We start from the raw sequence: 11,451 nt of genomic DNA, 5'->3' as shown, positions 1-11,451 counted from the left end.
CACACAACATTATTAAAGTGAAAAATCAGATTGCAATCTTTGGTAACTGCACATGTCCAGTAAAACATGGAAATCAGAAAATTGCCATCCAAGTTACTCTATTCCTCAAGATGTGCTACACCAATAAATAACAAAAAAAATGTCGATGAAACATATAAATGGGGGCCAAGTTGCAGTACTCACATTATTACATACTGATCTAGCTCACCAGAAAGAGTTTGAATTGTTCAAAACTTGGTCAGAACTTAAGTTAACTTTTACAAGTGTAGACTCCCATTCTTTTAGGTTTTAAATTATCAGGATGTTTAAAGAGTTTAAAAAGACTATTATTGCTTCATAACTTTTTTCTTATTTCTCACGCTCTTTCATTATCAAATTACTTACAGAAAGAAAAATGGGATTTTGAATTAAATCTTCTTAACTGATACTATCTGGTTTGTACTTTGCAAACCTAGCAGATACATTTCGTTTGTTCTATTCAGATCTCAGATCCCTAGTGGAGAGTACTGCACCAAAACAGGTTTGAATCCCAGTTCCTTAGCCGCTGAAGCCAAAATCCATGCCAACACCCGTCTGTCTAATGGCACCTTGGAAAAGAAGTTGAAAAACCGTATTAGATCAAAAGGAAGAGGCTTACAAAGTTGCCAAAAAAAAAACCCGAGGATCAGAAGCACTTTTGAATTCAGCAAAAAAAAAGAGTAAGTTGTTCACGCTTATAAATGTCTCTGACTTATTGGTTAAAAACCATAGCAACAGAGGAGGGAAAACAAACTGGCTTTCTTCAAGCTCAAGCTTGTTTTTTAAAACTTCAGATGAAAGGACAGCTCCTTACTTTTTAAATTGGTTGAGTGAGTGGACAAGAACATAGCTGATGGAACATATAGACATATATGGATCGGTCTGAGGTTATCTGCTTTTGTAGGAAGAATGAGTAGAGTGAATCTTAAATTGAGAGAGATTGGAAAATGTTGACATCCAAAGGCACCTAGGTGTCCTTGTTCATAAATTACTGAAAGCTAACATGTAGGTATAGCAAGGAAACAAAAGGCAAACGATATGTCAGACTTTATCGCAATATGAAATGAGTAAAGAGTAGTGATGTCTTGGTTCAATTATATAGAAGCTTGGTGACATTATGCCTGGAGTATTATATGCAGCTTTGATCCTTATAACTAATGAAGGATCTATTTTCCAAAAGGATTGCAGTGGAGATTTACCAAACTAATTCCTGGGATGGTGGGAATGTCCTGTGAAGTCAACACTTGGCTTGTATTCTCTAAAGTTGACAAGAATGATGTGGTCTTGCTACAACTTACAAAATTCATTGATGTTCTAGACAGGGTAGAACCATAAGGAATGTTTCCCTTAGCTGGCAGAGGGCAGAATCAAAATGCAGGGGACAGAGTCTGAGTAAGAGGCACACCATTTAAGATTGAAATTAAGAGGATTCTCTTCACTCAGAGGGTAGATCGATCTTTGGAATTCTCTACCGCAACACACAATAGGTGATCAAAGTATAGTCAAGAAAAGGATTGCCAGATTTTTGAACACTAACAACATTAAAGGACATAAGATTAGCCCAGAAAATGGATGATCAATCATGATCTAGAATAGTCAACAAGCTTAAGGGGCTGAATGACCTATTCCAGCTCATGAGTTCCTACGTGCCCTGCAAATGATGAAAACACACAGAGCCCATTCTTTCACCGATAGATGTTGTAGGATTTTGAATTTTCAAATCCAAAGTCCTATGCAAGCCTACATCTGCCTGAGAGGGAATTTTGATAGTGGCCTCATTTCATATTCCACAGAATCTGTACCTCTGTGAATTTATAGTTAGAAATGATGAAAATGAAGTGAAATTCAAAAAAGTGAAGTAGGGTTAACATAGAACATAGGACAGTACAGCACAGTACAGGCCCTTCAGCCCACGATGTTGTGCTGAACTTTTACCCTAAACCTAAGGTCTATCTAACCGCCAGCCATACCTTATACTATCATCCATATGCCTATCTAATAGCTACTTAAATGCCCCTAATGAGGCTGACTCCACTACCCTCTCCGGCAATGTGTTCCACGCCCCTACCACTCTGAGTAAAGAACCTACCTCTGACGTCTCCCCTATATCTACGTCCACTCACTTTAAAACTATGCCCCCTCATAATAGCTACCTCCACCCTAGGAAAAAATCTCTGGCTATCCACTCTATCTATACCTCTGATCATTTTGTACACCTCTATTAAGTCACCTTTCATCCTTCGTCGCTCTAAAGAGAAAAGCCCTAGCTCTCTCAACCTTTCCTTGTAAGACCTTCCCTCCATTCCAGGCAATGTCCTGGTAAATCTCCTCTGCACCTTTTCCAACGCTTCCACATCTTTCCTGTAATGAGGCGACCAGAACTGGACACAATATTCCAGATGTGGCCGAACCAGGGTTTTGTATAGGTGGAGCATAACTTCATGGCTCTTGAACTCAATTCCTCTATTAATGAAAGCTAACGCACCATACGCCTTCTTAACAACTCTATCCATCTGGGTGGCAGCTTTCAGGGAACTGTGGACATGAACCCCGAGATTCCTCTGCTCCTCCACACTGCCAAGAATCTTTCCATTAACCCTGTATTCTGCTTTCAAATTTGTCCTTCCAAAATGAATCACCTCACATTTTTCAGGGTTAAACTCCATCTGTTAAGAAAAATAACAGATGACAAAATTTACTTGGGATGGGGCACATGCATCCCTCAGGTTGTTGTGACTCTGCTATTACATTTTCCAAACTAGTTTTCATTCTCTTTCTATACAGAATATTCTACAGTGGTTTTGTAGAAGAAAAATACAAAAGGTCACAGTAGACATCATGTACTTATGGTATGGAAAACTCAACATGTCTGGCAGCACCTGTGGAGAGAAATCAAAGTTAATGTTTCAGATCCAGACCTGCTGAGCTTTTCCAGCAGTTTCTGTTTTTGCTTCTGATTTCCAATACTTGTAATTCTTTCAGTTTTTAGGTACTTATGGTAGCCCTTGAGTCTACCGTGTGGGCTAGATAGAACATAATAATAGACCATTACTTTGTCTTATGATGAACACTTTCTACTGCACTTATTTTAAATCTCCACATGTTCTATCCTAGTGACTTTTCCTGACTGAACATGTTAAATATCACTGACTCTTCCAAATATGATGATATTTTTGTTTAGTGAGCTGGTGTTGAGCAGGAACAGAGACGAGCCAAATGATATTTCACTTAGTACACTCAACTGTCATCAGATAGAAAAAAGAAACCTTCATCTCATCTGTATGGGCTGGATTTGAAGCAAGGTTGCAGAGATGAAAAAAAAAGATTTTTAATAATAATTTTATTCACTTCATAAATTTTACAGGGTGTGTTTCTGTGTGAAATAACTGCTTACAACCCATAAAGGTGAATTTTTCTAATCCTGGAAGGAATGATCAAGATAGGTAATACTGATAATATCATCAATAAGTTGGCTGATAGCATTATTAAGATCTAATTTCTATAGCTGAAGAGACTTCAACAATCAGGTCACCACATGATATTGTGCAGATGGCTGGCTATTCCTGAAAACACTGGTGCAGCCAGTAATAATTCCAAATCATAGACTCCCTAGTTAGTCTCAGCCTACTCTGATGTTCATCGTGATAAGGGTTGCTGTTCACTCAGCACCAACTCTGTCATTGGCATTGACTATTTTGTATCGATTTGCTGTCAGTGCTCAAAGTACGTGCACTTGGTCAGCTCACTGTGTTTTTGGGGCTGATCATCAACTAAATAGGTTGTTTCTGCTTTTATCCCATGTCTTTTGATCTCTTTAAACTCAAATGCTACATCCAAACCCTTCTTGAAATCACAATAATTTTAGCCTTGACTGCCTTCTGTAGCACTGAATTCCACAGGGTCACTACTTTGAGTGAAAAAAAAAATTCTCACCTACAGTTTACCCCATATCGTTGGACTGGGGCCTTGGTTCTGGACTCCCCCTCCCCCACCATCAGGAACATACTTCCTGCATCTACCTGGTCTCGTCCAGTTGGAATTTTAAAGGTTTCTATGAAATCTCCCCTCGTGCTTCTGAGCTCCAACAAATATAAACCTAACCAATTCAAACTCTCCTCACGTGTCAGTCCTGCCTTCCCAAGGATCAGTCTAGTAAAACTTCGCTTCTCTCACTCTATAGCAAGAATATTCTCTCTCAGAAAAAAAAGGCCAAAACTACACATGATATTCAAGGTCTCTCCTAGGCCCTGTGTAATTGCAGTAGAATATTCCTGTTCCTTTACTCGAATCCACTCACTATGAAGGCTAACATATCTTCTTCTTTACCTTGTTCTTATTGACTTTGATTGACGTTCCCTCAGCTGGCCGGCTTCTCAGCCCTTCGAAACATTTTTGAGATTGACATGTGATTCCGTAAAGGAAAAATTTTTTTTTTGGGGTCCTTCCATGATTCTTGGAATGCAAATTAAATCTTCTACTGGTTGCCCCTTGACCAGCTGGCCACCCGCAGATTAATGTTGGGCTAATGTTTCAACAACTGTATGCTTCTGGACTAGCTATTCTCTTGGAACTAGTGTGACTCCTTTTGAGTTCAGAAAGCTAAGGTCCAAATCTATATGTTGGCTCAAACATGTGTTGATTGTGAATCACAAAACTTTTTCAACTCTGACATTCCTTGGTTGCAGAGAAACTCATAGCAGTGTTCTTCAAAGTCATTCCACCTATGCCATGTAGTCTCATCTCTGTAGGCTGTGGCTCTGTTTTCCCTCCAGCCACCATAAACTGGTCTGAGAGTATAGTGACCTTAGCATTTGTATCGACGTTAAATTTAACAGAATGTCCATTAACACAAGTTCTGTAAAATCTTGGTTCACTGAGTTCGCCAATTTCCCTTCCAAATCCAGTTGGTTATCTTTTCTTAAAAAAAGGAGATTGCTATGCCATATTAAGGTCTTTGCATGTGTAAACTCCTCTTTCTCTGTAACTTTTTAAACTGTGTGCTACCTCTGCACTTCGCAGCTGATTGAGACAATGCTGAAAGTTAAGAACAGTCATCTCCACACTGTCAAAATTTTGTATTCTGCAAAGTCCATCTCTGACTTTCAATCTGCTAGTATTCAATATGGTCTTTTTCCATTTATTCTCAACGTGAAGAATCTTATTATTGTCAACTTGTTTAAAATCTGTATCATTGCAGGATTGTTTGTAATCTGCTAGTCCTTAAGCATGTTTATTATTTAATGCTATTTTAGATTGAATTATTGTAAAGTTTATTTGATTTCTGTACCAGAACATTGTTGCAGAATTTATTTGCCAGTTTTTTTGTTAAAAAAAACTTTGTATTTCTGTAATACTATATTGAATTATCCTGAAATGCTATTTCAACCTTTTTTAAAAGGTTCTTTATAATATTGTATCTCTGCTCACTGGGATTTTCCACCTTCACTAACAATTAAATGGTGACTACCGCCACTTCTAGGGTTTCCCTGAAGTCGAGAGAGAGTTTTCTTGCATCTGCCCCGGTTAAAAAACGGGCTGTTTTCCCACCTTTCATTGTCTAAAATACCAAGCATTTTCTTCCGTATTTCTAAATAAAGTTCTCTGGCTGCAGCCTTTAGAATCTTCCCATCAAAATCATGCCTAATTACAGAGTCATGGTCCTTCCAAATCTTTTTTTCTTCCTGAGTTTTCATCTTCTGATAGACTCTTCCACAAAGTTTCCTTAAATGTTCTTGTTTTCAGGTTAAATCAATTCTGAGGCCTTGCTGATTCTGCAGCCCCAGCCTAAAAGATATCAATACGTACAACTAAATTTGGTCAGGTATAAAATTACTTTAGGGAGATAGAACAGATTAGTAGGACTTTGACTGCAATTGTGTGTCATCGATAGGATTTGTGGGGCCAATTGACATCAACGTAACCTTTTCAGGATGACTGCCTTAAATAACAAAGCAGTTTGTCTCACCTTCTTAAGTGGGAGTTGAAATGGACAATATTGCTGATGTGGACAGCACTGAAATTCAGTGTTGCACTTTGGAACAAGCCAGCAGCTAAGGCCTCCTACCCTCAACCTCTTCATCTCTAACTGCCGTCGTGACATCGATCGCCTCAACCTCTCCAACCTCCTCCCCCACAGAACGTGCAGCCCTCTGCTCCAACCCTAACCTCACTATCAAACCCGCAGACAAAGGGAGGCGCAGTTGTGGTATGGCGCACTGACCTTTACATCACCGAGGCCAGGCGCCAACTCTCTGACACCTCCTCCTACCGGCCCCTTGATCATAACCCCACCCCTGACCACCAAAACATCATCTCCCAGACCATCCATAACGTTATCACCTCAGGTGACCTCCCACCCACAGCCTCCAACCTCATCGTTCCCCAACGCCACACCACCCGCTTCTATCTCTTTCCCAAAATCCATAACCCCGATTGCCCTGGTCGACCCATTGTCTCTGCCTGCTCCTGCTCCACTGAGCTTATCTCCATTTATCTCGACTCAATCTTCTCCCCCTTGGTCCAGGGACTCCCCACCTACGTCCGAGACACCACCCACGCCCTCTATCTCCTCGAAGACTTCCGATTCCCTGGTCCCCAACACCTCATCTTCACTATGGATGTCCAATCCCTGTACACTTGCATTCCCCAAACAGATGGCCTAAATGCCCTCCGCTTCTTCCTCTCCCACAGGCCCAACCAGTCCCCCTCCACCGACATTCTCATCTGCTTGACTGAACTCATCCTTACCCTTAACAACTTCTTCAATTCCTCCCACTTCTTACAGACAAAGGGGGTGGCCATGGGAACCTGCATGGCCCCAAGCTATGCCTGCTTCTTCGTAGGATACGTGGAACAGCCCATCTTCCGCAGCTACACTGGCCCTATCCCCCACCTCTTCCTCCATTACATTGATGACTGTATCAGCGACGCCTCGTGCTCCCACAAGGGGCTTGAACAGTTCATCAACTTTACTAACACTTTCCACCCCAACCTTAAGTTCACCTGGACCATCTCTGATACCTCTCTCTCCTTCCTGGACCTCACTGTGTCCATCTCTGGTAACCACCTGGAAACCGATATCCATTTCAAGCCTACCGACTCCCACAGCTACCTAGAATACACCTCCTTTCACCCACCTTCCTGGAAGAATGCCATTTCCTATTCCCAATGCCACCAGCTCCGCCGCATCTGCTCCCAAGATGAGGCGTTTCACTCCCGGACATTCCAGGTGTCCTCGTTTTCAAGGACCGCAATTTCCCCTTCAGTGGTCGAAAACGCCCTTGACCACATCTCTTGCATTTCCCGCACCTCAGCCCTCACACCCCCTCCCCGCAATAAAAACAAAGAGACAGAATTCCCCTTGTCCTCACATATCACCCCATTAACCTCTGAATCCAACCCATCACTCTCCGCCACCTGCAATCTGACCCCACTACGAAGGATATTATGCCTTTCGGAGGCACCGCTCTCTCCGTGACTCCTTCGTCCGCTCCACACTCCCCACTAGCCCCACCACCCCCGGCATTTTGCCCTGCAAACGCAGGAAGTGCTACACCTGCCCCTACACCTACTCCCTCACCTCCATCCCAGGCCCCAAGAAAACCTTCCACATTAAACAGATGTTCACCTGCACATCTGCTAATGTGGTATATTGTATCCGCTGTTCCCGATGTGGCCTCCTCTACATCAGGGAGACCAAGTGAAGGCTCGGAGATCGCTTTGTGGAACACCTACGCTTGGTTCGCGACAAACGACGACACCTCCCAGTCGCGAACCACTTCAACACCCCCTCCCACTCCCTGGACGACATGTCCATCCTGGGCCTCCTCCAGTGTCACAACAATGCCACCTGAAAACTGGAGGAACAGCACCTCATTCTGCCTTGGAACCCTAAAACCCAACGGTCTCAATGTAGACTTTACGAACTTCAAAATCTCCCCACCCCCAACCTCATCCCAAGACCAGCACCCCCTCTCATCCCCGCCTCCTTGACTTGTCCATCTTCTCTCCCACCTATCCGCTCCTCCCACCTCACTGACCAACCCCCTCCTCCACTTCCTACCTACCACTCACCTCTACTAGCTTCATCGCTGCCTCCTTGACCCTGTCCGTCTACTCTCCACCTATCTACTCCACTATTCACCTTCTAACTATGCCTCCCCTATTTATTTCAGAGCCCCCTTCCCCTCCAGACCCAAAACGTCAGCTTTCCTGCTCCTCTGATGCTGCCTGGCCTGCTGTGTTCCTCCAGCTCCACACCTTGTTATCTCAGACTCCAGCATCAGCAGTTCCTACTATCTCTGAGCAGCTAAGACTGTCCTTGCAGCAGCATTCTACTATATGCACAGGAACAGACAATCAGCTCTCAGTTTGGACTAGGCTGTATCTCATTGATGGACATTTAGTTTCTTAGCATTCATTCTTTCAGGGAGCAATTGAGCAAGATGAAAGCAGTTGTTAGTAGCTTTAGTGTTGGTGCAAGTGGGGGAAAGGTGATGAGATGTCCCGAGTAATTTAGTAGACAGCACAGAGGCCATGCAGGTTTGTGGTGTGGGGGGATTTGGGTGGGGTGAGAACAAGTGGCTCCAATTGAGAAAGAGTGGTAGAGCATAAGCTTTGATGAAATCTGTGTGTGGTGGCAGAGATTTAGTGGGTATGTGGTAGCAGAAAAAAATATAGTGGCTGCTATCCTGGCAGAGTGGCGATGGTCATTAACTTTCTTCCTACACAGCTAAGTGATCCTTCTTATGGCTGAGACCACACCCAACCTCAAGCCAGGCTCTCGAGTCTGGTGTTAAGACCTCGGCTTCTGAATCTGTGCAAAGAGGACATCCATCCACAGCATCACTCCACCCACCAGGACCTCCAGGAACCTGTCTGCAAAGTGGGGCATCAACTTCACCTTATCTGCACACCCAGAGCAAATGTCATGATCCATGCAGGGCAGCTGTAAATGAACTGAATGATTCACTAGGCACACAGTGGCCTTTTAAAGATGGTTTCAATGAGAATGCCAGTACATCCTGGGACATCCCAGCAGTGGTCAGCAGGAGAATTGTGATAGCCTTTGACAAGACGGCACAAATAAGGTTGAAGGTAAATAGTTAATGATGTCAGTGTGGGAAGATCCAATGAAAAAACTTGCAGGCTCCGCAGAGAAAAACCCTTCATGAAACTGAATAAAATTACTCTTTGGCAAAATACAGTAACATTCAGCCCTATAATATTCATATCTGGATCAATTCTTACTTACAAATCATTTCCATATTCATTAGCTGCCTCATGCTACGTGCCTCAAATTTTAAAAAGGTACAATTTTGTGCTTTAATCATCTATGATTTGCTCCTTCACATTTTTGTAATATCCTGCAGCCATGACAACGTGCCATAATCCAGAATTCTCGAGTCAGACTTCTACATTTCACATACCATTGGTCACCATATTTTCCACCTCCTCAGCCCCAGGTTCCATAATTCTTTCCCAAAATCCAATCCCTCTTTAATAGCCTCTAAAAAAAAAAGTGTTTGACCTAGATTTAACCCACATCTTCTAATGCTGCTGTTTTGTCTCAGCACTTTTTGATTCTGCATCTTTGGAACATTTGACAGCTATATAAAAATGCAAATCACTGTTGATTAAGGGAGGCTTAATTTGTTATTGGGATTACATTGCTGGATTTTAGATGTTACTGACTTTAAGAAGCCCAGAAATTCATAATTGACAATTCTTCATACTATTCATGTGGGTTGATGGACTCCAAGGAAGAATTGTTTCCTATTAATAGTGGTACCCATAAACCAACCTGACAATTACACCCTTTTATTGGTGGGAAGTACAGTTCATGTATTTTAGAAAAATCACACCAATGGATGATTTTTCTTTTAATGTGTTGCTTATTAGAAAAGCCATTAGTCAGTTTAACATTTTGCCAAAATGAAGGATAGTATACTGCAGAGATAGTAGGAACTGCAGATGCTGGAGAATCCGAGACAACAAGGTGCAGGGCTGGATGAACACAGCAGGCCAAGCAGCATCATAGGAGCAGAGAGGCTGACGTTTCGGGCCTAGACCCTAGGCCCGAAACGTCAGGCAGAGCATTAGTGAGTTTTTCAGCTATCGCAGACCCCACTGCTGGTGTCCCAAGTTGCCCGATCAGCTTCTGCGTCTGAAGGTCCACTGGTCAAAGCCTACTGCTTGGGTAGGTAAGTAATTTTTATATATTTCTTTCACAGGTTGGAGGCTGCAGGTAGAGAGGCATCAGGGGGTTTGGAGTTGAAGCCACCTCCCAAACCTGACTGATAGGTTACCCTGATTCCCCAGTCAGGAAACCAGTCAAATGTTTCTCCATTGCAAAGGCAAGTAATCAGGGAGTTGAGACCCTTAAGTGGCCATTAATTTATCCCCTTAAGTGTTTTAATTGGTGGCTGACCAAGAAGGTCTAAGAGGCTTCTTACCCAGCACTTAATTGGTGAGGTATCACACCAGGGTCAACTTGCCCAATTATTTCCCCTTCTTGCCACCTCCAGAGAGAGGACACCTGCACCCACAGTCTTTGAATAATCTGCTGCTATACAAATATTTGATATCGAATTCATTATGCATTCCAAGCCACTGCTACCTGCATTCTCAGTGTTTATGGTGCTGTCAAGAGGTTCTTCAAGAGTTTGACAAAGTAAGCGACTGTTCTTCTATAGGGGAATGACCTTGAGCAGCAGAGTTGCTATGAGTTCTGACAAATGTCACTGGTGATCAATGCAAAATGTCAACTGGGAATGAAGTTCTGGTGCCTGTCAGGACATGAAAGGGACAATTATCAAGTTCTGCTGACCTAATTGATAACTCTCGTACAGAAGAAAATGAGAATTCAAGAAGATTCTAATGATGGATGCCAGCTATTCAGAAAGTAGCCAAGCTCAAGGTCCAATAGCAAACATTTTAGTTTTAGTTCTTGCTCTGTTTCAGACTGAGTGGAACTTCCTCTTTTTTTTAAATGCATTCTGTCATGGGATGTGGGTATCACTGGCAAGGCAAATATTTATTTCCGCCTCTAATTACCCTAGAGAAGGTGGTGGTAACCTGCTTTCTTGAACAACTGCAGTCTTATGGGTATAGGGACACACCATGCTGTTTGGAAGTGCCCCAGGATTTTGACATGAAGACAGTAAAGGAACGGGTCATATTGCTCCAAATAAGGATGGGGAGAGGCTTGGAGGGGAACTCACCAAACAGTGGTGTTCCCATGTATCAGCTGCTCTTCTCCTTTGGGATGAAAGTGCTGGAGAAGGCAGCTTGACAAATTGCTGTGATGCATCTTATAGATGCTGCCACTCTGCATCAGTGATGTTTAAGGTGATGGAGAGGGTGCCAGATAAGTGGTCTGCTTTGACCTGGATGGTGTCAAACTTCTTCAGTGTTGTTGGAGCTGCACTCATC

The 11,451-nt window shown here is 42.8% G+C and overlaps 1 long non-coding RNA gene across 1 annotated transcript in view; it reads right to left on the bottom strand.

Annotated features, from left to right (window-relative positions):
* Nucleotides 1–513: 513 nt before the first annotated feature.
* LOC125486403 overlaps nt 514–11,451 on the bottom strand; it is a 42,050-nt gene continuing 31,112 nt past the window's right edge. The window contains exon 3 of the long non-coding RNA XR_007265079.1: nt 514–587. This is a non-coding gene — a long non-coding RNA (uncharacterized LOC125486403). The remainder of the gene's footprint in view (nt 588–11,451) is intronic.

The sequence above is a fragment of the Rhincodon typus genome, chromosome 28 (assembly GCF_021869965.1).
Source record: "Rhincodon typus isolate 14 chromosome 28, sRhiTyp1.1, whole genome shotgun sequence".
NCBI lineage: Eukaryota > Metazoa > Chordata > Chondrichthyes > Orectolobiformes > Rhincodontidae > Rhincodon > Rhincodon typus.
This window is presented reverse-complemented; position numbering and strand designations above follow the sequence as displayed.